This window comes from Hylobates moloch, unplaced genomic scaffold (assembly GCF_009828535.3).
Source record: "Hylobates moloch isolate HMO894 unplaced genomic scaffold, HMol_V3 SCAFFOLD_1, whole genome shotgun sequence".
In the NCBI taxonomy this organism is placed as follows: Eukaryota; Metazoa; Chordata; class Mammalia; order Primates; family Hylobatidae; genus Hylobates; species Hylobates moloch.
Window position 1 is genome coordinate 193,282,200 of NW_026652276.1, and position 27,210 is coordinate 193,309,409.

The 27,210-nt window shown below is 40.8% G+C and overlaps 1 protein-coding gene and 1 long non-coding RNA gene across 2 annotated transcripts in view; one reads left to right on the plus strand and one right to left on the minus strand.

The window, feature by feature from the left end:
* The first annotated feature begins 222 nt into the window (after positions 1-222).
* The window catches only part of IFRD1 (interferon related developmental regulator 1), a 54,469-nt gene continuing 27,481 nt past the window's right edge, over positions 223-27,210 (plus strand). The window contains exon 1 of the mRNA XM_058426066.1: positions 223-910. The gene's annotated coding sequence lies outside the window, so the exon portion shown is untranslated. The remainder of the gene's footprint in view (positions 911-27,210) is intronic.
* On the minus strand, positions 10,720-19,888 carry LOC131380902 (uncharacterized). The gene is made up of 3 exons (XR_009209194.1): positions 19,805-19,888; positions 19,018-19,213; positions 10,720-10,968 (listed from the first exon to the last, which is right to left on the minus strand). It is a non-coding gene; the product is annotated as an uncharacterized LOC131380902 (long non-coding RNA).

The window sequence follows — 27,210 nt, forward strand, 5'->3', positions numbered from 1 at the left end:
TATTATGGGTAGAATTTATAACAGAATAGATGGCAAGCCATCTTTACAATTCTGGCTATGCCCTTGGATTGCACAGACAAGATTAGGAAATTAATAACATAGTTGCGCTCCATCTATCTTCTAGAAAACACATCTAATTTTTCCCTTAGCTTCATTTTTATGTTTTCACTTTGTGCAGACCTTTTACTTGCTTTTTCCTCCCTCTCATTTAACTCTTAAAAGAAGAACGGGAGCAATGTTCCCGCAAGAAAGTTAGTACTTTTCCTGCTCAGGGCATCCCCTGATTCAAAGGAGAAAATTTTCAGGTGTTTATAAGAACACCTGATCATTTGGCTGCACCTCAAGAACTGGGATCAGGAGGTCTGAGTCCAGAGAAGGAAAATAACCAGTTGGATCAGTGGGCGAGAGATGGGAGAATAAATAGGGTTGTGACAAAGAGAAGGTCAGCTGCAAATGGGTCAGGAGACCAGAGTGGACAGAGTAGGCCCTGGAATGCTTGCTCGGAGGCCTGCCATGAAGGATTTCTGTCGGCTTCCCCACCCTACCCCGGGGGCAGGATGACTCAGCACTTCCTATTGTTGTGAAGGCCAACCCCAGGAGGCCCTACCAAGGCTGACTGCTGTTAAAACCAGACTGCACTCCTTCTGGATCCTGGTTCATTCAAGGTCTACATAGTTAAAGGTTGTTCCAGAGGGATGTGTGTAATTCATCCCAGTATTTGATGTTCCTTTATTACTTATTTTCACTTGAGCCGACAGCCTGAACTGGTCAGGCTTTGGGCTGATGCCAGCTGCTTTATCTGGTAGCACTGTTACATAAAATTAACATTTATTGGTGATCACTAGGTGCCAACATTATGCGAAGAACTTTACGTGGACATCCCATTTAATTCTCAGAAGCTGATCACAAGGTAGGTATTATCTCCATTTGCATATGAGAAAACTGAGGCTTAAAGACGTTAAATTGCTCAAAGACTAAGATGCTACTCAAGCCTTTTGAGTTAAGAGTCCATGCTCTTAACCCGGTAAATGGTGGGTACCTTGGCAGAGATTAGAAATGTTTCTTTGAGATTGAAAAAAAACCAGAAGGTGATCATATGCAGAAGAACATGGAGAAAATTAAAAGCAAATAGTGGGTCAGGAAGGTGATGAGGAGGGAAGGATAGAGGGAGGGAAGCATGAGCTCTTGGTAGAAAATCAAAGTCGCTAAAACCTCTGGCCCTTTGTGGCCATGTAGGGTCCCACCTACAGGATTGCTCACCTAACATCTTTTCAAGATCGACATGCTTTGTTATCTCCATTTTTCTTATGTGTGTTCCATGGATTTATCATGTACATCTGGATTCTTCCAGCCACCAGGGGACAAATGTGAATTCAGTGTGACTGAAGAGGCATCTGCCATACTGTAACTGAAGCACAGGTTCAGTTGCTCACTGCTTGCAGAGTACAATTAACAGGAACAGGATCTGTTATAAAGAAAGTGATTTATTCCAAAGCTTAGCTTATGAGAAGAAATACAGGTTCTTCCCTTTAAGGATACTGTTTTGCTTTGGGGGCAGAAAGCAGGGGCTTTTAAAGGGGGACTTGGCATGAACAGCATGCAGGGGAGGGAGCCAGCAGGTGGGGGTTTACTTGACTCACTTACGGTGTCTTATCTACCCCATGGTCGAGCTGGCACCATTGCAGGCAGAGCTAGGTTGTAAAGTGGCCATCGTCTGGAGATACTCTCCAGGTGGCAGAGAGTTCTGTTGCAGGCATACTTTTGGTTGTAAATTGACTGTGCTGTCTTGAGGTAATCTGGTGCTCTGGAGTTTCTAAGTCAGCACAGGGTCAGCTTGCTGTGTAGGGAGTGTCTGGTGAAGGGAAGGTAAAGATTATGATGATTATGATAGTGTTTCTTTCTTTTTTTTTTTTTTGAGACAGAGTTTCACTTTTGTTGTGTAATGGTGCGATCTTGACTCACTGCAACCTCTGCCTCCCAGGTTCAAGCGATTCTCCTGCCTCAGCCTCCCGAGTAGCTGGGACTACAGGCGCCTGCCACCACACCAGCTAATTTTTGTATTTTTAGTAGAGACGGGGTTTCACCATGTTGGCCAGGCTGGTTTCGAACTCCTGACCTCAGGTGATCCACCCGCCTCAGCCTCCCAAAGTGCTGGGATTGCAGGCCTGAGCCACCGTGCCAGGCCTGTTTAAAAAATTTTTTAAATTTCCTTCTTAATTTCTTCATTGACCCACTGTTAGTTCAGGAGCATGTTGTTTAATATTCATGTCCTGTATTTTCTGAGGTTCCTCTTGTTTTATTGATTTCTAGTTTTATTCCATTGTGGTCAGAAAATATATGAGATATGACTTCTACCTTTTTGAATTTATTGGTATTTGTCCTGTGGTCTAAGATGTGGTCAATTCTGGAGAATGCTCCATGTACTGATGAAAAGAATATGCATTCTACAGCACCTGGGTTATTGTCAGGTTTTGTTTTGTTTTGTTTTTTTGAGATAGCATCTCACTCTGTTGCCCAGGCTGGAGTGCAGTGTTGGCATGATTGTAGCTCACTGTAGCCTCAAACTCCTGGGCTCAAGCAATCTTCCTGCCTCAGCCTCCCAAGTAGCTGGGATTATAGGTGTGACACCATGCCTAGCCAAATGTCAGTTTTTTATCTTTCTCTCCACTGATGTCTTCAAACATACTCAGTGTGATGGTGAATTTTAGGTGCCAACTTGACTGAATTGAGGGAGGTGTAGATGGCTGGTAAGGCATCATTTCTGGGTTTATTTGTGAGGTTTTCCAGAGATTATTGATTTGGGAGTCAGTGGACTGAATGAGGAAGATCTGCCCTCAATGTGGGTGGGCACCATCCAACGTGGGCTGGGGTCCTAGCTGGGACAAACAGGTAGAAGAAGGGGAGATTCTCTCTCTCTCCCTTCTGGAGCAGGACACCTTTTCTCCTCCTGCCCTTGGACATCCAATTCTAGGTTCTTTGGCTTTTGGACTCCAGAACTTGTACCAGAGGCTTCTCAGGGGCTGTTGGACCTTTGACCTCGGACTAAGGGTTGCAATGTTGGCTTCCCTGGTTTTGAGGGTTCTGGATTTGGACTGAGCCACACTACCAGTGCTCTGGTTCTCCAGCTGACAGGTGGCCTATTGTGGGACTCCTCTACCTCTGTGATCATATGAGTCAAATCTCCCTAATATATCCCCTTTCATATATCCTATTGGTTCTGTCTCTCTGGAGAACCCTGACTAATACACTCGGGCACTACTCCTTCAAGAAAAACAAAACAAACAAAAACACCACCACCTATTACTCTTTAGTTCTTTCTTGTCATCATCTTATTTTTTCTGTTTACTGTTAAATCTGAATAAATATCTGCACTTTTTCATCTTCACTTGTTTGCTGACCAAAAACTCTTAATCTCATGAAATCTGGCTTTTGCTAAAACATTCTCTTTCTTTCTCATTTTGTAGAAAGAAAAGACTTTACATCAGGCCACTTGTCTCTGGTATTCCTCTCTCCTTCCTTTCATGAATAAAACTTTCAGCCAGCTGTGGTGGTTCACTCCTGTAATCCTAGCTACTTGGGAGACTGAGGTGGGAGGACACTTGAGCCTGGAGTTCAAGGCTACAGTGAGTTATGATTGCACCACTGCCCTCCAGCATGGGTGACAGGGTGAAACCTGTCTTTAAAAAAATAAAAATAAAAATGAACCTGTCATATGTTAGCTGTGGAGGCTCAGCCAGAAACTACATTCCCCAGTTTCCCTTGCAGTTGAGTATGGACATTTGGCTAAGAGTGGGGGTAAATTATGCCTTCCCTTAAGCTGACTACTTGTCCTGTCATTTGTCTTTTGTTCTCACCACTGGTTGGAAGCTTTCAGTCTGTTTTGTGCTGCTGTAACAGAATAGCACAGAATGGGTAGTAACTTATAAACATTAGAAGTTTATCTGGCTTATAATTCCAGAGACTGGTATATCCAAGATTGAGGGGCCGCATCTGGTGAGGGCCTTCTTGCCGCATCACATAAACCAAAAATACAATTATAAGTCCTGACAACCATCTGAATGGGCCCCTCCTCTTGGCCAAGGGGATTCCAAAGTTAACCCAAAAAATTAGTTTAGGCCATGATGGGAAGTGGGATCCACACATGTCTCATTATGCCCTCATCCTTTTTGTAATTACTGATAGAACAAAGTCTTAGAGTCTGATAAGAATTTACAATCTATTTACAATCTATTCTCCCTGAAGCCTGCTACCTAGAGGTATCATCTGCATGATAAAACCTTAGTCTCCACAACCTCTTATTGTAACCCAGTCATTTCTTTCTATTGATAATAACTCTTCCAACCAAATGCCAATCTTAAAACCTTTAAATTTACCAATTACCTGGAGGCCCCCCACTCTGAGATGTCAGGCCTTTCTGAACCTAACCAAGGTATATCTTACATGCATTGATTTATGTCTCATGTCTCCCTAAAATGTATAAAACCAAGCTGTACCCCAATCACTTTGGGCACATGTTGTCAGAACCTCCTGAGGCTGTGACACAGGTGTGTCCTTAACCTTGGCAAAATAAGCTTTCTAAATTGACCGAGACCTGTCTCAGATACTTTTGGTTTACAATCAAAACATAACAGAAGGCATCACAAGGCAAGAGAATGTACAAGAGTGGGCAAGAGGGGGTTGAATTCACTTTCATAACAAACTGACTCTCAAGATAATGACATTAATCAATTTATTAGGGCAGAGCCCTCATGACCTAAACACCTCCAATTAGGCCTCACCCCACAATCCTGTTGCATTGGGGATTAAGTTTCCAACACATGAACTTTGGGGGACTCATTCAAACCATAGTAGAAGCAATTGCTGTTAAGGTGGAAGGGCTAGCATGTTGAGGACAGCAGTGCTCCTCTGCCAGCCCTAAACTGATCACCACTAAATTTTTACATGTGAGAGAATTACATTTACACTACATTTTCATCATTCTATTTTGTAGTCCTTTTGTCTCAGTAGCTTAGCAATTACCCTAATAAACTCCTTTCTTTCATTTTTAAAAAGTAATACGCATTCATTTTAGAAACTTAACTTGATAAGTAGAAAAACAACATAAACAATAGCTATTGATCCCTTTTACTGATTATTCTGTCTTCTGTGTTTAATTGCTTTCTTTTCTTTCTCCTGCTCACAAGCTTAGACATACCCCAGAATTATCTCTTATCTTTCTATACTGTATCACAGAGAATAACGCATGTAGTGCTTGATTTCATCATTAATTTGTTCACTCATTCAAAAATATCTAGTGAGACCTACATTCTGTGAAGTGCTGCGGATAAAAAAATGCATCAGATGTGGCTCCTATTCCCAAGGAGATCACAGTCTGGAGAGGGGAGGGAAAGGCAGCTATAAACAGGTCCTTTTAACACAGGGTGCTGAGTGCCTTGATGGAGCACTGTATGTGGCATTACAGAGGAGGGCACCTCACCAGCTTGATTGGGGCAGAGGGGTGGGTCTCTATGAAGACCCCCAGGAAAAGGTGAGCCTGGTAAAGAGAGTTTGGAAGGAGGGGGGATGAGGGTAAAGGGAGATAATTCTCAGCCAAGAGGTCAGTCAGGAACCAAAAACCCAGATGTAAAAACTGTCAAGGCATTTACTGGAAATGCAGTATTGTGCTGACATGTGAGAAGTGCAAAGCAAGGGTGACAAAGGGGTGAGATCACACAGGCTTTGCTTATAATGCTATGGAGGCTTGGGCCTTCTCCTGATGAAGCTTTAATGAAGAGTATTAACCAGAAGTGTGAGATTATCAGATCTACCCATAGATAGAGTATTCTGGGTGGCTGGGTGAAGGATAGGTTTCTAGGAGGTAAACAGGTGGAAACAGGGAACCAGTTTGGAAAAGCTATTTGCAATGGAGTAGTTAAGAGGCAGTGACAGGTAGATCTAAGGTACTGGAATGAAGAATGAAGAAATAAATGAACTTGAGAAATACTTAGGAAATTAAATGGGCATGGCTGGGTGACTGAAGAGGAAATAAGATGAAGGATAAAAGATGACTCCTGGGGTTCTCACTTGGGTGGCTGGCAAGATGAGGGTGACAGTGTTAGTGGCTTAGCTATCATCTGCTTATGAGGTGGCTTATTGAAGGTAAGGAAGCTTAACCTTCAGACTCCCTTCCTTGCATGAAGCCATTCAAAGGCTCTGGGAAGGGCCCTAGCAAATTTTGTATACTTGAATCTGTATTCTTTTTCTTAAACAGAGCCCTCACCCTTTTAAAGCTGGTATTAGCTTCAGACACACAAAACCTGAATCCACCCTGCCCGTCCCCTTTCGAGTCATCTTTCGTATTACCAGTAGATTAATCTTCCTAAAAACAAAACGTTGACATCATGTCAATCCTCTTCTCAAAAGCTATTGTCATCATGACAACAGACTTTATTAACTTGACAGTTTTACTTTGAGGTGGCCCTTTACTGCCTCTAAAATTCATCTCCCTACAAATCTTTCTAGTTCAGAAAAGTAACTCTGACCTGTCTGTCCAAAAGCAGGGAAATAATTTACAAATGTTTGAACTCTTTGGTTCTTAGACCTATCTACCAATTGAGTTGCCTTAGTTGCAATTACTCTGTTGTACTTTCTTGTTTGTCACCCATATTCTTGCTTTGTTTTTATCCCAATTGTGGCTTTTTCTACTTTAAAACACTTGCCTAATCTCAGACCTGGCTATTCAGTTGTGTTTGGCATGTCTTGTACCTACAGAAACCACTGGCATATGCACACATCACTCTGTATCATAGCCGTCGGGCACATCCAGCATGTGATTACACTTTAGAATTCTGTTTTTGGTCACGTTAAGTCAAAGGCAATTTGCACTCTAGAATGTTCATTCAGAAGTATAAACCTTTGAACATCAGTTATTCGATAGTTCCAATATCTGGAACACAGCATGCTGTCATCTGCAGTCACAGAGGTGTGCTGGACCATTCTCACATCTGAAAGAAGAGTTGTCTTTGTTGTTCACCGCATTGCCACCTGATAAATGGCTTCTAAGGATTTTCCTGCTATCTGAACAGCTGCTACTCTGTGTATGAAAAATCTAATTTTACTTTGTAATATTTCTTCCCATAATGTCCCGTCTGCTTCAACAGATTCTCACTCAGGCACACTAAAATGGGACTCATGATATCAATTTAATATTTTAGCAATCTCAATAAACAAGGCATATTCTTTTTTCTTTTGGGATAAGGTGGGCCTAGCATCTTCCTAAAAAAGAACACACACTACAACCTCATGTTACAAAAATTGCAGCTTGGTTAAGTTTTCTATTGATAGTCCTTCAGTTTTTCTTATAAGAGGATAACTCATGAGAAAAGTTGTTATATAAATAAAATATAGAATGTTACTATTTGAAGACACTTCTGAGCCATAGAGCATAGTGCTGATGTTTCAGTCAGATCTTTCTCATCTCCCTTCTTCTCAGCTTCTTCCTACTTCTTTATCCTCTCCATGTCTGTTCCATGTTGGCAGATACAAATCAGAGGTATGGTGGGGTTGACAGCACCTGCAGAGCCCTAAGGGCTTGCTTCTCTTGGATAAAAGGACTTGGAGCTGCCCACTATCATTCCACAGAGGGAGTTAGGAGCCAAGGAAAGCAAAAAATTCTAATCAGCAACATAGAAAAGATGCAACCTGAGGCAGGTGAAGGATTTGGCAGCCCAATTCTTTTTTAGGAAAATGCTGTTTTCTATATCATAATCCCCTCCTGTTATCCCAAGCCTCCTGATTGTTGTGGTACTTTGGGGATTCAGGGATGGGCATGTGTCGGTGCCGGGAATACAGCAGATAGGGAAGCCTGGCAACAACCTGGAAGGTAGTTCTGAGATGGCCAGGGGTGGCCTGCTGAAGACTGGAGCAGCAGTCTAAGTCCTAGCTGAGGGGACAAGCAGTAGCCAGGGAAGATGTGTGGAACAGGTGAGCATTCCTTGGGGATTTTCAGAAGCACTTAGGAAGGAGAACCTGGTAAAAGTCTAAACTTCCTTTTCATCACAAATTACATGAGCCCTGATTTTTGTTGCCCTGGGAACACTAGAAAATAGAGAAGTCTTTCACATCTGGCCTACCCAAAATAAACCTTCATGAGCCCATGTCCGGGAATGGGGCTAATTGTCTGCTTCCCTTCCACACACATGTTCACTCCTAACTACTTTTCATCCCCTTTCTATCTCTGTTCGTTTTGAGGTTGACCAAGTGGGTGGACTAGACTAAAGGGAGCCAGAAGGATCACCTATTGCAGTTTGCTACTCTGCCAGAAGTAGCCTGGGGTACTCATACAGCCTGGGGCCTGATGTAGAAGATTCTCCCAGCATCGTGTTTCATATAGGTCAACACCGTGTTCCCCAGCTGATTGATACAGAGGCTCCCCAAGGGCCAGTGAGAGTGGAAGGACCATTCCTCTGAGCCCCTCTGGCTCAAGGTTTTACATAATTACTCCTTGAGATGAATGGAACTTAATAATTTATTTATTTCCTTTCTTCTTCTTTCTTGCCTCATCCTTCTCCTCCCCTCCCTCCCACCTTCTCTCTTCATGTGTCCTGGATCCTAGAACATTTTCTGCTTATTATTTTTCAAGCTATATTGCTGTTACTACCAGTATCCTGTGTATCTTGTTGTGGCCAGAAAGCTACTTATACCATTAGTGCTTTACAGGGCACAAAGGGAGCTAAGGAAGCTTAAGGCTAGACTAGGAGGTTTCTGTCTTGCTCTTTTGGCTAGAAATTATTATACGAAGACATATACTATTGTTTTAACTATATGTCATATTATATAAATTGAATTAAGATTGATTGGTCTCAATATATAAATATGTGGTAACAAAATTCAAATTTGATAATTCAGCATAACAGTTCAGGACTTTTTTCTCCTCTTGAGAAACAGGACTCTACTACTACCTATGGAGTCTACTCTCTTATCTCTGTTGGAGAACACGAATGACATGCATCAGTTTGGAATCTTTTAGGTGAAATCACCTAGAAGCCAGGTTCCGGATGAGGTGTGGTGTGATCATTTATCTTTAGACTCATAGGCTGCAGTTTACCCTCCCACCACCTATTCCTCATATCTATGCAGTCCTCCTTCCCATCGTATTGCAATACTGGGAGGGAAATATCCAGGGCAGTAGGAAACTCCCTTGTCCTAACCTCCATACTCTGTTTCTCTACTATCTGCATTGATGACCAAAGATCATAGGGGTTACTCTCTCTGCCTAAATGAGTGGAAGCAGAAATGTCACAGTTATGAAAGTAGTATTTGAGTTAAAGAAAGGGGCTACCAAGTATTCTGTCTATTCATTACAATCTTTTTGGAATCTCCTTTATATGGGAACTCCAGTCATCTGAGGCCTCAATTCTTAGAAAGCAAGCATCTCCACATTCTGTCCTTAACATAGATGTACTTGTTCATAAATATTTTGTCCATTTTGGCATCATCTACATCCTGTGTGCTCAGTACATATTTACTAAACAAACAAGTGATTCTTGCTGCCTTTAATAGTGTTGTGTTGGCAGTATGAACACAATTTAATACTAGAAGATATTAGTCATCAGGCCAGCCATTTAGCCACATCCTCTTATTGCCTACTCCTATAATTACATGATAAATATGGGAGCATGAATGCCCAAGGACTTTATATATCCTATTTTCTTATATTCATTTGTCTGGAGCATCAAAAATCAGTTATTGTGGCCTACTGTGTACTAGGCATTGTAACTGTAAGTGGTACAGAGTGTACAGTTTTTAGAATCCTTACAATAGTGTGGTAAGAAATTATCTTAATTTTTCATTCATTTATTGGTTCATTCAACAACCATGTGTCAGGATCTGTGTTAGATGATAAGGAGACAACAGTGAACACCACAGACAAGATCTTGACCTTCATGGCACTTAGAGCTGAGACTTAAAGAAGTAACTTGTAGTTAGAGACATATCAAGTGACTAAGCCAGGATTTGAAACTGATTCCAAAATTTGTGCTGTCTCTGAAAAATACTGATAATCAGTTACAAAGAACCTGCTAAGTGCCAATCCTTTATAACTTGGCTCATTTTTAAACCTTTGAACCAATTCCATGTATTAAGTATGACTATCCCTATTTTACAAATGAGGAAATGGGACTCTCAGAGATTAAATAACTTGCCCAAGATCACCAAGCTAGTAGACGGCAGGGCTTAGATCTGGACGCACATCAGCCTGGCTTCAGAGCCCATGCCGCTTCCGTGTGGTCACACTGCTGGCCAATGGCATGATGAAGAGAAAAGTCCAAAGGCCAAGCACTGTAGGGGTTTATGGTTCAGCAGGTGAGAAAAGTAAAACACTCTTACAGTGCTTACAAGAGTGTAAGCAAACTGCTTTGGGGTTGAAGAGGGATTCTTTTAGTCTAAGGAGTCTTTGAAAACAGTGAAAACACAATATAAATAGAAGTTAGGATTACTTCACTTCCTAATCTTTTTTTCCCAGTGAAAATATTCATTATATACAATTTATTGAGAGTCAGAATGGATATGGCACTGTAAGACATTTCCATTTCAGAGATATTAAACTGTTAAAACATGTGGATCATAGAATCAACTGTAACTTCCCAATGGGTTCTCCTTGCCTGCCGCCCAGACAGAGCCAATTTATCAAGACAGGGGAATTGGAATAGAGAAAGAGTTGAATTCATGCAGAGCCAGCTGTACAGGAGACTGGAGTTTTATTATTACTCAAATCAGTCTCCCCAAAAACTCAGGGATCAGGGTTTTTAAGGACAATTTGTTGAGTAGTGGGTTGGAAAGTGGGGTGTGCTGATTGGTGGGGTCACAGATGAAATCACAGGAAGTTGAAGCTGTCCTCTTGTGCTGAATCAGTTCCTGGGTGGGGCCAGAAGACCAGATGAGGCAGTTTATCCATCTGGGTGGTGCCAGCTGATCCACTGAGTACAGGGTCTGCAAAATACCTCAAGCACTGCTTTTAGGTTTTACAACAGTGTTGTTACCTCCAGGAGAAATTTGGGGAGGTTCAGAATCTTGTAGCCTGCAGCTGCATACTCCTAAACCACAGTTTCTAATCTTGTGGCTAATTTGTTAATCCTGCAAGGGCAATCTAGTCCCCAGGCAGAAAGGGGGTTTGTTTCAGGAAAGGGCTGTTATCATCCTTTGTTTCAAAGTTAAACTATAAACTAAGTTCCTCCCAAAGTTAGTTCTGCCTACACCCAGGAATTAACAAGGACAGCTTGGAGGTTAGAAGCAAGATGGAGTCAGTTAGGTCAGATCTTTCACGGTCATAATTTTCTCAGTTATAATTTTTGTAAAGGCAGTTTCACAACTAAATATAGTTTCTTTTTTTTGAGACAGAGTCTCGCTCGGCCTCCCAGGCTGGAGTGCAGTCGCGTGATCTTGGCTCACTGCAACATCCACTTCCCAGCTCAAGCTATCCTCCCACTTCAGCCTCCCGAGTAGCTGGGACCACAGGCATGAGCCACCACGCCCAGCTAATTTTTGTATATTTTTTTAGAGACAGAGTTTTGCCATGTTGCCCAGGCTGGTTTCGAACTCCTGAGCTCAAAGTTATTAGCTTGCTTTGGATTACAGGTGTGAGCTACTGTGCCTGTCTTATTTTTTAATTGATGAGCATGTCTTGCTCTCTGTTCGAGGTATTTTAATTAGTAAAAGTATTGAAGAGTCATAGTCTATTCTCATTTTCATTGAGGTCCCCAAGGGGCTGCTGTGTATAGTTGTTTATTTTGTGCACTGAACATAGGTACCAAGCTGAGAGCATGAAAAGAGTTTGAAATCAAGCCTATATACTAAACAATGCTTCTCACTGCAGGACTGACTCATTCCCACCAAAAGAAGGGCATTTAGGAGCCTTCTTAAAATCTGTATGAATTGGAAAGATTTTTCTATGGGCTAGCAATGGCCCTGGATCCCACAGCAGGAATGATGACAATGGTGCCACAACAGCCAGGGTTATATACTGTACTTAATATGATAACACATTTTTAATATGTCTACTATATACTTCAAAAACTGTAGAAGTTTATTAAACTCTAAATTAAATTTAAGATTAACTTAGCAATTAAGTAATTACATCATTGTAAAATTTGTTAATGAAAATTTTTATCAATTCCATGTTATTACATAAAGACAAATTATAATATGGGATAAAATTAAATAACTTTAACTTTCAACTATACAATATTCTTGCATATAACTTCAGGGGTTTCAAAGACCATCTAAATCCCATTTTGTGGGATGTTTGGACCTCAGATTATACTAATATCACACTCATACTATTGTACAGAATGATTCAAAAAGAATTGAACACGTACAAATATTAATATAAACATGATCACAACCTAACACTTTCCATAGTCATTGAAAAGGTCACTCACAGTTTGGCTCATACATGATTCTGAATTACCTGGTTACTGACAAATACATTTTGGAAGTGTTCAATTATTTTTTTGATCACCCTATATAATTTAAAAACTTCTTCTGAGAGGTTTCAAATGCCAACTTGGCACTCCTAGCCTTCGATGCTATTGTGCTGTGACTAAATATTATGGCTCATGATGCAAGATGCCTTTTATAGGTTGGATTAATGGTGAACAGAGTAATATTTTATTGGATGGCAATAAGTTTACTTTAGATTTCAATAAGTGATGGCGGTATTACCTCTCCACTGCAACACTCCTTCAAAATCAGATCAACACATAACCACCCGCGGACAGAACCAGAGCATCTCTGAAAGCTTCAGAGTTGTCATAGTGACCATCAAATTGTGAGCCACTCCAGGGCTGATTCTCATAGACAGTGAAGATTCCCAGGACAATGAGTCATTATTAAAGCAGAGAGAACCTCTAAATGGTTCCCTTATTAGATCATTAAGTGTTTGACTGCAAAACATGGATCTGACAATGTGGGTATCATCATTAGCCAGGGGCTGTCTTCAATTTCACAGACTATGTCATGCAACTGTCATGTTAAACATTTATTTTTCTAGTTGAATGTCATCTTTAAGGGATATTATTTCACTGGAGAATTTGCTGAGAGGAGACTGACTTGGATTTTATCAGTCCAGAACTGAGCCAGAAGAATCTGCTACAGGGGTGTGTATGTGTGTGTGTGTGTGCTTGTAAAAAATGCCACATGCTCTGACTGCAACCCCATACATGAGCTCCATCAGCTAGTATAAATTCAAGTTGACCTTAACAGAAATATATTTATCTGGTCAGGTTTTAATTGGCTCTTACTAAAATGAACATTCAACATTCATTCATACTTCAATATATCGTTAATTTTGAAATATTTTATATGCCTATTACTTTATCAATATTTTTCTTTTTTCTTTCTTTTTTGTTTATTTTTCTTTTGTTTTTTGAACAGAGTCTTGCCCTGTTGCCCAGGCTGGAGTGCAATGGCATGATCTCAGCTCACTGCAACCTCTGCCTCCTGGGTTCAAGTGATTCTCTTGCCTCAGCCTCCAGAGTAGCTGGGATTACAGGCATGCGCCACCATGTCTGGCTAATTTTTGTATTTTTAGTAGGGACAGGATTTCACCATGTTGGCCAGGCTGGTCTCAAACTCCTGACCTCAAGTATCTGCCCACCTTGGCCTCCCAAAGTGCTAGGATTACAGGCGTGAGCCACTGTGCCAGGCCGAATATTTTTCTTCTTAAAAAAAAAGAATTTCAAATAATGTTGACTGATTAAAGCAGATACTTTTCCTTAAAATTTTCCTTTTTTAAAAATGAAAATATTTGTTCAAGGAACACGTTTTAACTATGAATGAAAGCTGAATGCAACAAATGCAAAACGAGATCACCAAGACACATGCTAAGTATTTTGCTTCACTGAACACCCAGAGCAGCAGTGATGAAAATGAATGTAGGGGGATTAGGGATATTCACTATCAGTGATTAAATGGGTGGCAGTTTTTCTTGGCCTATGCAATGATGATCCATAAATATTTACTGATGTTTTATTAATTCAACAAATATTTGTTGAGTGCCTGTCTGTGCCAATCATGGGGCTAGGTGGTTGAGATACAAAGATGAATAAAGCAGTACCTCTGTGTGCTCTGTTCTGTCCCAGCTAATCAGTGCTTCATAAAAGGGGCTAATGGCATGAAGGAGTAGGAGGGATCAGTTCTAGCTACAGGGTGGCCATGAAATCACGCAATGCAAATATATTATTTCATTGTGTATTATAGTATAAAACCAACAAACTATTTATTATGTATGTGCCTATGTTTCTAGACTTGCTGGCCACCTATAAAAGGGTCAGGAAAGATTTTAAAGGAAAAGATACTTAGATTAAGGTCTTATATACCAAAAAGTGTTCACCAAGTTTGGGGAAAGGGCCTGGAAGGACATTCCTGATTGAAGGAAATGTCCAAGGAGCTGCAAGCAATCTTGCTTAGAGTATAGGAGATTAAGCTGAATAGGTGCATAAATCAGGCTAAAGAGAACAGTTTTTTTGTTTTTTTTTTTTTTTTTTTTTGAGACAGTGTCTCTCTCAACCTCTAGAGCCCACCAAACAATCCTCTCACCACAGCCTCCTAAGTAGTTGGGACAACAGGTGTGTGACCCAGCTAATGCCCAGCTAATTTTTTAATGTTTTTTAGAAATGGAGTCTCACTATGTTGCCCAGGCTGAAAAAGTGTGAATCTTATTCTGCAGGCAATCAGGAGCCAGTGAGGAGTTATAAGCCAAGCAGTAACCTGATGATTCAATCAAAAAATATGTATGGAGTGTCTCCTACTTTTCAGGCCAGTGCTAGGTGCTGGGTTACAAAGATGAATTAGATACAAGGAACTCAAAGCCTAGTAAAGAAAAATATAAACAAGTTAGTGCAGTGAAAGTCATAGATTTTCTATAATAATGATGATGATGATGATAGCTTATTGGGTGTATATCAATACCATGTGCCAGGCATGCGCTAAGTGCCAGCATGTATTATCTTACTTAATTATCTCATCGACCCCCAAGAAGTACTACTGATTAGTGCTATTTTATAGAAGAGGAAACTGAAAAACAGAGATTTGGTAACTTGCAGCTGGTAAGTGGTACAGCCATGGTTCAAATCCTAATGGTCTGACTTCAGAAAATGTACCTTTTAATCACTAAGGGCTATGCTACTTCCCCATAATGGAAATCCCTCCAGAGCACTAGGGGCCATACTAGATAAGGCAATCCATTCTGCGGGGATGAAAGTGGGGGCTGGAAAGTCTTCATGGAGATGGTAATGGGATTAGGGATGGGATAAGGAAGATCATTCTGATAGCTTAGAGCTGGGCAAAACTAGAGGTGGGACTGTGAACTAAGAGGCTAAGTAATACTTGGTAGTTTCAGTGGGAAGGAGAGGAAAGGACAGGGTCTAGACATATTTTAGATGTGAAATGGTTTAGCATGCTGAATGAGGTTAGGTTTCTGGTTTGCATATTGAGATGGATAGTAGAGCCATTAACCATGATGCATAAAGCCAAAGAAGAAACAGGTAAGAGTGGGGTAGGGGTAGAGTGGATACATTTTTCATTTGCTAAATATGACCAGTCTGGGGAATAGTAAATGAAGAAGACAGTGATTAGATATGGGGTTCTGGAGTTTGGGATAAATATCAAAGCTAGGGATTTTATTGAATGTCATCTTTGAAGAGCTTCAAAAGAATACATTACTTAATTGCTTGTATCTCTCTGTCAAATCATAACTACTGAGTTCATAAAAAAATGGTGCCAAATTTTGGGGTAAAAAAGGAATAATAATACAAGAAAGAAAATAGTGAAGCTCGCAAAGTGTACTACCTCATTTAAAAGCAAACGTGTAGGCAGGTTTTCTAGCTTATAGGGCTATGAAAATGGCACTGAAGCACTGTGCATACCTTTGAGGAGAAAAATACAGGGGGTGAGGAGAGAGGTAGATCAAGGTAAAGAGGCAGAGTTTGAGAGAACAAGGGTAGGGAAAGAATATTCCTGAATGTTGCCTTAAGCACATAAAGAGCTATGAGTATAAATGTTGTTGTTTCACTTCCTATTTTGAGAGTTCCTTGATCAGCCTAGGGTTTCCAAAAATTTATCATAAGAAACACAACCTGGGGACAAAGGCAAATTTGTTTGAATGGATGCATGAGTAGAAATAACTTGAGACTACAAGATACCTCCTTCGCCAAAAAAGATGAGGCTATGGAAATCAAGCCAACAAATAAACAACCTTCAATCTATATATGTAGAGTCAAATTAACCCTATTATCATGTGGGTGGAGTCTGTTTTATTCCCTCAGTCTTTGGAATACAGCAAAGGTACCATCACTCACCCATCATGGCAACACTTGTTTAGAAGGAAAACTACCATTCATGAATCATTGACCTGAGCATAATGAAAGTTAGCCACCTGGGATACTGTTGACAGAAAAATGGATTCCTCCTGTTGAAAGATGTTTCGGTTAAAAAAAAGTTCTGATGCCAATTAATAACAACAACAACAAGAACAGTAACAAACAACCCTATTAAGGACCATTAAGGGAAATGAAAACTCTTAATTCAGAAGCCAAAGATGGGTAAAGAACAAGAGAGTGAAAAAGCCCAAAAAGCAGTCATACACAATAATAGTGGGCACAGAAGGAAGGAAATTCTCCAAATACAGTTTTAACAGGGTGTCCTTGGACAGAATTCTGTGGAGGCGGAATGAAGTGGGCAGGGCCCTATGTTCATACATTGTATGTACAAAACAGCAGGTGACAAGAGTGAGGATTTCAAAGACATTTTCTTTCTTGGAACATATGGGACTTTTAAGGGAAGTAGGGAGATAGTTGGGGGATTATTTTTACTTATTTCTGAATGCATATAAGACTGTTAGAAATTGCCAAATGGTATCATCATTTTAAAGAGATTGTTAGATGTAACAGTATCAGTTGAGATGCTTTCAGCCCCAAGCCACAGAAATCTCAAGTTTAAATTTTTTTAAATATTAAAAGCATTTATTATAATCACATAAGGGGTCCAGGGGTAGGGGATGGTAGGTGGTGCCTGTTGGTTAATTCAGTGACTCAAAAACCTCATCAATGTTCTTTAACCCTTCTCTTTTGCTATTCTTGGTGTTAGCTTTGTTTGCCTTTATGCTCACAAATGACAACATCCAGAAAAAGACAAGACCATCTGTTCATTTGTAGTTCTCTTGGGAAGGAGAAATCTTTCCCTCAAGCCCTCAACTCTTGCACCTCACTGGCTAGAGCTGTGTTCTGTGCCCAAGAATAAACCATTTATAAGAGAAATCAATTATAAGAGGAATCAATTATAAGAGGAATCAATTATGACCCAACCCCTGGAGCTGGGGTCCAGCGTTCCCCTGAAGCACATGGCCCCTCGAAGGAGGTTGGATATCTGAACAAAATTGGAGTTCTGAGAATAAGCAAGAAAGTAAGATGGATCTGCGGCAGGAAATCAATGATGTCTGCAACAAATTAATTTCTAAAGCCTTTTTTTTTTTTTTTTGAGCTGGAGTCTTGCTCTGTCACCTAGGCTGGAGTGCAGTGGTGCAATCTCGGCTCACTGCAACCTCTGCCTCCTGGGTTCAAGAAATTCTCCTGCCTCAGCCTCCAGAGTAGCTGGGACTACAGGCATTCGCCACCATGCCAAGCTAATTTTGTATTTTTAGTAGAGATGGGGTTTCCCAATGTTGGCTAGGCTAGTCTCGAACTCCTGACCTCAAGTGATCTGTCTGCCTTGGCCTCCCAAAATGCTGAGATTACAGGTGTGAGCCATGGCACTCGGTCACAAAAGCCTTTCTTGAATGGAATGAAAATATTTACTAGGTGTGTCTTATTTATATAAGGCTGATAACTCTTTTAGCAGTCTCAGCAGTTTGATAAATGGTTAGTTTTCTCTTGATTTTAATAAAACAACATAATTATAATTTTAAGACTATTTTAAATAAATATTTCAATGTGATAAGCCTGGTATGGTCAATTCAGTTTGGCATAGGTTTTTAAAGTGTCTGTTCAGAATTCTTTTGGCTGGATTGGTTCACAATAAATATCAGTAATGATGAATGAAATTTGGCAGTTCACTCATTCTCCATAATTTAGAAAGGTGCTAACATGCCTCCAAAGTGTTGGAGAATCTGTTCCTACTTCCTACTGCCTTTCATCTGAGTGTAAAAGATAGGCTTTTAAAGTCCCACTTGCAAATGCCTGGACAGTTTTCTGGAACTCCAAGAGACACTAATAAAAAAAAACAGAGGAGTGCTAAGGAGAAACTGTAAACTATTCTAGCTTGCAAGAAATAAAAACTGACTGGACCTAACTTAAGCATAAGAAAGAGTTTATTTTAAAAGTTCAGGCTGGGCGCAATGGCTCACCCCTGTAATCCTAGTACTTTGGGAGGCCAAGGTGGGCAGACTGTGTGAGTCCAGGAATTCCAGACCAGCCTTGGAAACATGGCAAAACCCCGTCTCTACAAAAAATACAAAAATTAGGCCAGGCAGGGTGGCTCACGCCTGTAATCCCAACACTTTGGGAGGCTGAGGCTGGCGGATCACGAGGTCAAGAGATTTGAGACCATCCTGGCCAACATGGTGAAACCCTGTCTTTACGAAAAACACAAAAATTAGCTGGGTGTTCGAGGTGCGCACCTGTAATCTCAGCTACTTGGGAGGCTGAGGCAGGAGAACTGCTTGAACCTGGGAGACGGAGGTTGCAGTGAGCCAAGACTATGCCACTGCACTCCAGCCTGGGCGATAGAGTGAGATCCTGTCTCAAAAAAAAACCAAAAAAATTAGCCGGGCATGGTGGTGCACACCTGTAGTCCCAGCGGCTTTGGAGGCTGTGGTGGGAGGGTTACCTGACCTCAGTGAGCTGTGATCGCACCACTACACTCCAGTCTGGGTGAGAGGCAAGACACCATCTCAAAAAAAAAAAAAAAAAAAAAAAAAAAAAGTTCAGGATGTTCCCTGGGAGCCTAAGGCAGGAATTCAATTGAGTCTCTGGTTGTTCTGCCTACCTGGAAGTGGAAGCTCATGACGAGATGGGAAGATCCATTTCTTGTCTCTGCTTCTCTCTACAGTCCTGTTTCATTCTCTCCTCTCTGCAAACTGTCTTTCTTGTTTTTCCATGTCTGTGGTGGGCAGATGATAGCTAGTTTTTATTCTCTGCTCAGAAGACAGTCCAGACTCTTTGAGTGTCTCTCAGTTCTAATTCTGAATTCCAAGGAGAGAGAATCTGATTTACAAATAATGCTGAGCTCTCCTGCTAGACTAGGAACTTTATGAGGCCAAATACTCTATTTTCAGGCATCCCTTTGTCTCATGCTCTAGAACATGCTTAGTATATAGTGGACACCTGAGGAATGTTTGTTGAAGGAACTGAGACTTTTCCAAAAATGATGACTATCTAGTGTTGGAACTAGCGGCCCTGAGGAGTTGTGTGATTCCTAGCACTCGCAGAATTTAAGAAAAAAATGGATAAATATCTGCTTACTAATATTAATAGCTAATACGTACTGTTTCATATATTCCTCATTCATATAGCTTAGATTAAGGAACTTGCACACAGTCACCAAACTAGTAAGTGGTTGATAAGGCATTTTGACTCTAGTTCTGTCTGTCTGGATCTAAAACTCGGTGACCCTCCAGCACAGTATATGGCCTCCAATAAGATTTTTAGGAGCAATGCTGGAGGCCTGGTTGACTCAGTCTAGTCTTGTCCTTATAAGTCTGATCTGGGTCTTAGTAAATTCCTCCTCTTAACCACTTTATCAGCTCCCAGCCAAAAGATCTTCCCTTGCTTACTGATGTCTAAAATTCCATCTTTAGCAGAGTCATTTCTTTCTTTGGTTTAATATAAGGAGTATCTCATCATTACAGAGTACTTGGCAGGTTACAAAGACCTTTACATAATGATGTCATTTTTATGACAATCCAGTGACATCAATAGGGCAGGGATTATTGACTCCCATTTTTGAGATAAGGAAATGGAGGTTCACTGCGGCTAGGTGACTTGCTCCAGAAGAGATGACTGAACTCTCCAGGGAGCCTGTGGACTCACTGCTTAGGGGTAAAGAGGAGGAACCTCCTTGGTCATGTCCCTGGGGGTGGCAGTGAAAGCTGATCCATCATGAAAGAAGCAAGAGTCAACTCCAAATAGGCTGAGAGGGACCGACAGCCACAGGCCACCTGGTACTGAGTTCTGTTGCTGGACTAGGGACTTTATGAGGACAAACACTGTTTTCAGTCATCTCTTTGTTCTCATGCTCTAGAACATGCTTGGTATACAGTGGACACCTGAGGAATATTTGTTGAAGGAATTGAGACTTTTCAAAAAATGACAAATATCCACTGTTGGAACGAGCTGCCCTGAAGAGTTGTGTGAGTTCTAGCACTGTCAGAGTTTAAGAAAAAATGATAAATATCTGTTTACTAATAATAATGGCTAACATTAATTGTTTACTATGTGCTGAGTACTGAGCTAAGTACTTTACTTGTATTGTTTCATGTATTCCTCGTTCCAGCCACATGAAATAGGTTCTATCATTAATCACATTGAAACCAAGGCATGGAACAGTGAAGTTACTTGCTCAAGAATCCATTGCAAATAGTATGGCCAGGATTTGAACTCAGGAATACTGAGTTAGAGCCTTGGATCTTAATCATGTTGTCAATGGTTTCCTAGGGAGGCAGGAGTCTGAAGTAGGTTACCCCTTAAGAAATTTTCAACTATTTAAGATTCTCTGGTTGTTGGCCGTAAAATTAGTACTACCACACGGAGAAAGCTGGGAACAAGAACTGGTTGTAGACCGGGTGTGGTGGTTCATGCCTGTAATCCCAGCACTTTGGAAGGCTGAGCTGGGAGGACTGCTTGAGCCCAGGAGTTCGAGACCAGCCTAGGCAACACAGCAAGACCCCATTTCTACAAAAATAAATAAGTAAATTAGCTGGGATACATGCGTCTGTATCCCAGCTACTTAGGAGGCTGAGACAGGAGGATTGCTTGAGCCCAGGAGGTCAAGGCTGCAGTGAGCTGTGATGGCACCACTGTACTCCAGCATGGATGACAGAGGGAGACTCATATCAAAAAAAGCCCCCCCAAAACGGCCAAGTGTGGTGGCTCATGCCTGTAATCCCAGCACTTTGGGAGGTCGAGGTGTGTGGACCACTTGTCAGGAGTTCGAGACCAGCCTGGGCAACATGATGAACCCCGTCTTTACTAAAAATACATAAATTAGCCGAGCATGGTGGTGAATGCCTGTAATCCCTCGGGAGGCTTTGGCAGGAGAATTGCTTGAACCTGGGAGGTGGAGGTTGCAGTGAACCGAGATCGCACCATGGCATTCTAGCCTGGGTGACAACAGCGAAACTCTGTCTCAGAAACAAACAAACAAACAAAAAACCCAAAAAACAAACACCATCCCCCACCAAAAAAACAAAAACAAAAACAAAAACAAAAAAACAAAACATTGTAGAATGTAGAGAGATTGGTAAAGAACAAGTTGATTTTGGTTATGTTTAGTATGAAGAGTCAGGATTTCCAAATAGAAAAGTCCAATGATATTCTTTACGTTCAACAAAAAGATAATTCCTACTTGCGCTGTTGCCATAAAAAGTTCTTCCAACACAATGTGTCATAACTATCCTAGTTTGGCTGTGTGTATTATGGTACTTATGGCTCACAGTACCCTGTTAACACAGTCTCATATTTTATTATTGATAATACTGCAGCTTTGTGAGATAAGCAACATTCCCATTTTAGAAGACAATTAAACACTTACTGTCTTTTGTCAGAAATTTCATTACAGAAAGTGTATGTAATTTCAAAACTGAAAACCACAAAGAAGTATCTTCTGCACAACAAAAAGAAAAAAGCAAACAAAATATATCTTAAGGCATAAAGAGTTCTAACTAAATTTGCCCATGTATCATTTCTTAACAAACATGGATCTCAAATTTAGCATGCTGTATTATCACCATTCTTGGCAATAAAACAAAAATTGCAAACATATTAAGAAAACAATGCAATCTAAAACATAACAAGTGATAATCCATGTAAAAAATTATTTGATGGAATAACATTACTATTTAATAATAAAGTTCTGCTAAAGCTTTAGAAATATCAGAAAAAACTATACTGGCAAACATTCATCAGGCAGTCAACAACTGAATGTCCCCTGTATACTGATACTACGGGTGAAGAGACTCTAAAAAAAAAAAAGGGGAACAAGGCAAAATTTAACTTCAAGGGGCCTTTTCTTGCAGGATTGCAAATAAAACCCATGACTCTGGACATAAAAAAGCAACAGTGACACTGGGGACTACTAGAGGCAGGAGGGATGCAGGGGGAAAGAGTTGAAAAACTACTGGGTACTATGCTCGCTACCTAGGTGACGGGATCATTCATATCCCAAACCTCAGCATCATGCAATATAACCATGTAACAAACCTGTACATATATACCCTGAATCTAAAATAAAAGTTGAAATTATAAAAAAGCAAGCAAGAAAACCCATGACTCCTAGGAACAAGCAGTCAGGTTCCCATATGGCCAAAGCCAGCCAGGGGCAAACTTGGAATCAGATAGGCCTAGGCTTTCTTTTTCCTTTTTTTTTTTTTTTTTTGAGACAGGGTCTCGCTCTGTCGCCCAGGCTGGAGTGCAGTGGCACCATCTCGGCTCACTGCAAGCTTTGCCTCCTTAGTTTACGCCATTCTCCTGCCTCAGCCTCCCAAGTAGCTGGGACTACAGGCGCCCGCCACCACGCCCAGCTAATTTTTTATATTTTTAGTAGAGACGAGGTTTCACCATGTTAGCTAGGATGGTCTTGATCTCCTGACCTTGTGATCTGCCCGCCTTGGCCTCCCAGAGTGCTGGGATTACAGGCGTGAGCCACCGCACCTGGCCAGCCTAGGCTTTCATCACAGACTCATTGTTTACCAATAGTACGACCTTGGGGAAGTTGCAAAACCTCTCTAAGCTCATTTCTTCATCCACAAAATGGTAAAACTAATCTTTTCTGCGTAGGGTTGCTGTAAGAATTACATGAGAGGTGTGAAAACAGTCTAGAACAGTGGCAGTGTGGACTTCCAATAAATGTTAGCCTCATCCTTTAACCTACATTAGTTCCTTTGCTTTTAAGAAAACTACTAAAATGCAGAGGAAATTGACTCCCTCATTCAATTAAACATATACAGTTATTGTCTACTGGGCCACTATGTACAGATGTATAGGTTGTTCCCTGCTGAAGGGAGATTGGTGACTGGATTCCAGCCCATAAACACTCATCAGACTTGGTGTTCTGTTTCTAATTTGCACAAATGTGCTACATGTGTGTTTCAGAAGTGACAAAACTGGGCTTTGCCCACATGTAGCATGTAGCTTGTATCTCATATCTGAGGGGAAAACAGACAAGTAATCAAGAACTACAATACACATTAAAAAAAAGAAGTAAAAAAAAACTACAATACATAAAATTAATGCTAGTCTAAAGAAGGCACTACAAGAACAAAAAAGAAAGACATTTAAATCAGACAAGTTGGGGGGGCCCAGGATTAGTGACCCAGGATCAGTAACTTAAAGGATGATGGGGAGATTGTGGGGAAGGATGTTCTAGGCAGAGGAGTGACCTTTAATTATTAATACATTTATCCATTCAGTAAATGTGTTTTGTTAGTTCATGTCTTTTATTAACTCATACACAATTAATTGTCTTCTGGTTTGCTGAAGCAATGAGACATTTGTCACAATAATGTCTGTCAAAGTGGCTGGCCATAAATGCTCCAGCACCACATTCATCTGAAGAGCACTCTAGATGAAGGCGACTTATTTTGCCATTCTCATCCACCTTACAGTATTTCAGGACAGCCAGCTTCACCTTCTTTCGCTTAACGCTTATTCTTCTCAGGAGTGGTGTAAACATTCAGTAAATAATAATTGAATATCTAAGTGCCATGTACTGTTCCAGTACTGAAGATACAACAGTGAATAAAACAGACAGGATCTCTTTCTTGTAATTCTAACATTCTAGTAGAAGAGACAAAAACTAATTGGGCCAAAAAAAAATTAAGTAGCGAGATGTACTTTGGGAGAATATAAGCAGGGTGGAGGTGCTGGTGGTAGGTGGGTGACGATGTGACCTTAGAATGGAGAGTGGAAGAGTGGGAGTAGGAAGGCATCTTCAGGTAGGTGTCATTTAAGCTCAGATCTGAATGGCAAGTGTGGGAAGCTCAGGTTGATCATATCAGGCAGAGGGAGAAGCTGTTGCAAGTCTTAAGTGGGGAATGAACTTTGTGTTTTTAAGTTGGCAAAGACTAGTGTGGCTGAAGTGCAGTGCATGAACAGAGGGGCAGGAGATGCCATACGGAGAGAGAGGCAGGTGCCAAACCTAGGTGAGGCCTGGAAGCTTGAGAGTGGCGAGCTCAGAGACCTGCTAAGAGTTTGATATGGCATTAGGAAAGGGACTGTGTTAGGTGATGAGAGAAGTGATTTGGGAGATAAAAGCAAGAAACAGATTCTGACAAGCCCTACATGGAGGATCTGGGAGGTATTATTTCTGCTCAGTGCTATGCAGAGAATCCCAAGGAGGCGATGACTAAAGTCATTCAAAGAAAACCTTTCATGTTTATGCCTTCAAGGAAGGTATGAATACTGAATCTTATCTCTATTACTTGTTCTTGAATCAAAGTCATCAATGAGAACTTAGAACTCTTCTCGGGTGTGCCCCTAAATTCTGATTAATGTAAAATTTATTTTTGCAACATTTGAGTATACTTACCCTGATGGTGATTTCTGTTCGATGGAATGTTAAACTAAGTTGTTTTATAAGAAGAGAATATATTTTACAATGACTTAAATGTTGAGGCAGCACATGATGTCATGTTGGTAACAAATATGTGATATTTATTTATTAGAGCATGAGAGTATTTTGCCTCCTGGTATATGAGGCAGACATTGCTATTTGTCTACCTTATATCCATGGTTTCCCCTTCATTCTTAACAACAGAACCTCAATTTTGTTTGCGAATGAGCCCAACCAAAAATACTTGTGTTCTAAACTTCCTTGCAGCTAGGGGTCATCCTGTGACACAGTTCTGGTCAACATGTAGATGGAAGTTTCTAGGGAGAGTGGTCTTTCCTGAAGAAAAAGGCAAAGTCTGGAGAAAGCCCCTTTTCCTGTTCCCTTTCGTGCTTCCCCTTCCTTTCTGGTATTTGTAATCATATAGTGACTTGATGTTTGGAGTCTTCTAATTTCTTTAAACATATTGCAAAATAATATGTGGAGCTGAAGACCACTGTCCCATGAGGAGGTGGGCTAAATCTTTGTGATATTTGCACTGGCCTGGAGCTAAACTGTAGGCATAAAACTATAGTAAGGTAATTTTATCAAAAGTATAGTATCTCTCAGAATTCATTATACTGAAGGCTATACTTCATGTTTGTAGTGATAAGTAGTTTCTCCCTTTCCTTGATCCAGAATGTATGTATGTAGTGATACATAAGTTTCTCCCTTTCCTTGATCCAGAAAAATCTAGTCAACAATTATTTCTTAAATGTTCATTTAACTATATATATACTGACTATAATTTAAATTTCAAATGTAACACTTCTTTTTGTGCCATGAAGGATACAGAAATGATGAAAGCAAGATTTTTCAAGTTCCTGGGTCTGTGGATTTAAAAAAAAAAAACAAGAAAGAAAGAAAAGTAAGAAAAAAAAAATTAAAAAGAAAAACAGATTTTTATTCTTGGGAAGCTGATAATTTCATGAGATGACAGATGTGCTCACAAATAAACGTAAAACAAGTATGTATATGATGTGGTGGGCCACGGCCAGGCCTGCCCAAGAACGACTAAGTGGATGTGAAGGGATTTGGAAAAAAAGCCCCTGCCCCAAATGCAAAGCACACATTTCCAGGGCTGGAACCTGGATGTTAGGCCTAGGTGATGTGACTCCAGAGTGGCAAAACTGTTGCCTTATGTATAGTATAGGTTGTTTCTGGATGGTGAAGAGCCTAGGGTTATAAAAGTTATTGAGTCTACAATTCTGTGAGACATCTCATTCTGTGTAGGTCCTGTCACTGAGTTGCAGTGTGCCTCTAGATACAAGGAGTCAATGCGAGCCGCTTCCTCCCCCACAACCTGCCTCCGTATTTGGTTTCTGTGCTCTGTGCAGTTTACTGGCTGCTTCAGGATTAAACAAAGTAAAAGCAACCCTGAAATGTTGCCCATTAAATAGCACCTTTGAGTAGGCCGTGTGGGGAGGTAGTAAGTGCCATTAGGGCATTATTAGGATGAGTGTCAGAGTTGTGAGGAGGAAGAAACAATTCTGGCTGGAGGCTTCAGAAAGGTGGCAGCATGAGCTACATCTTGAAAGGTAGATAAAATTTCTTAAGGTGAAGATGGGAGGAAAAGCATTACAAGAACAGGAAAGAATATGAATGAGGAAATGGAGGTAGGAGAACAGAGTTGTGTATTGGAAATGAAAAGCAGTCCTGTTTGGCTGAAGAACAAGAACTGTATGAGGAAGCAGTGAAAGATGAGGCTGGAAAGGGAGTCAGGGCCAGGCTAAAAGGGTTGGCATTCAAAGTTAGTCATGGGAGCCATGGAATGTTTTTGAGCAACTATTAAAGCAGGTGGATTAGTAAAATAGGGAACACACAAATAAATCTGTCAGCATTACTGTGCATGAAACATGGATGAAAAGACTGGGAGATTGCTTAAAATGCCCAGGCATGAACTGAGGTCACATGTGATCACAGAATAGGACAGGAATTTAAGGGTGTTATTTTAAAACTAATTGCTTTGCTGGTGGGGGGGGCGGTGGTGCATCAAAGAGAAAAAAGACTGTATGAATTTGAGTTGTGGAATTTAACATATGGGAGGATAATAAATAGTACAGTGAACAAAGGGAAGACAGGAAGAAGGAAACATAGTATTTGTTTCAGAGATGTTGGGTTGAGGCACAAGTGGAACATTCTAGTGGAAATGTGCTACAGGCAATTGCAAATAGAAGAATAGAGCTCAGCTGAGAGGTGGGGTGGCGGATGACTCACCTACATTGAGGTGAGTCAGGGACTTTGATCTGTCATAAGCATAGTATATGAACCTGATAACAGGCTCGAAATACTTGACAAATGTCCTAACGAGGAAGACAGAGATCTAGGAGTGCCTTGAGAAAAAAGGTAGCACTGCGATTATTGATCTGTATAACT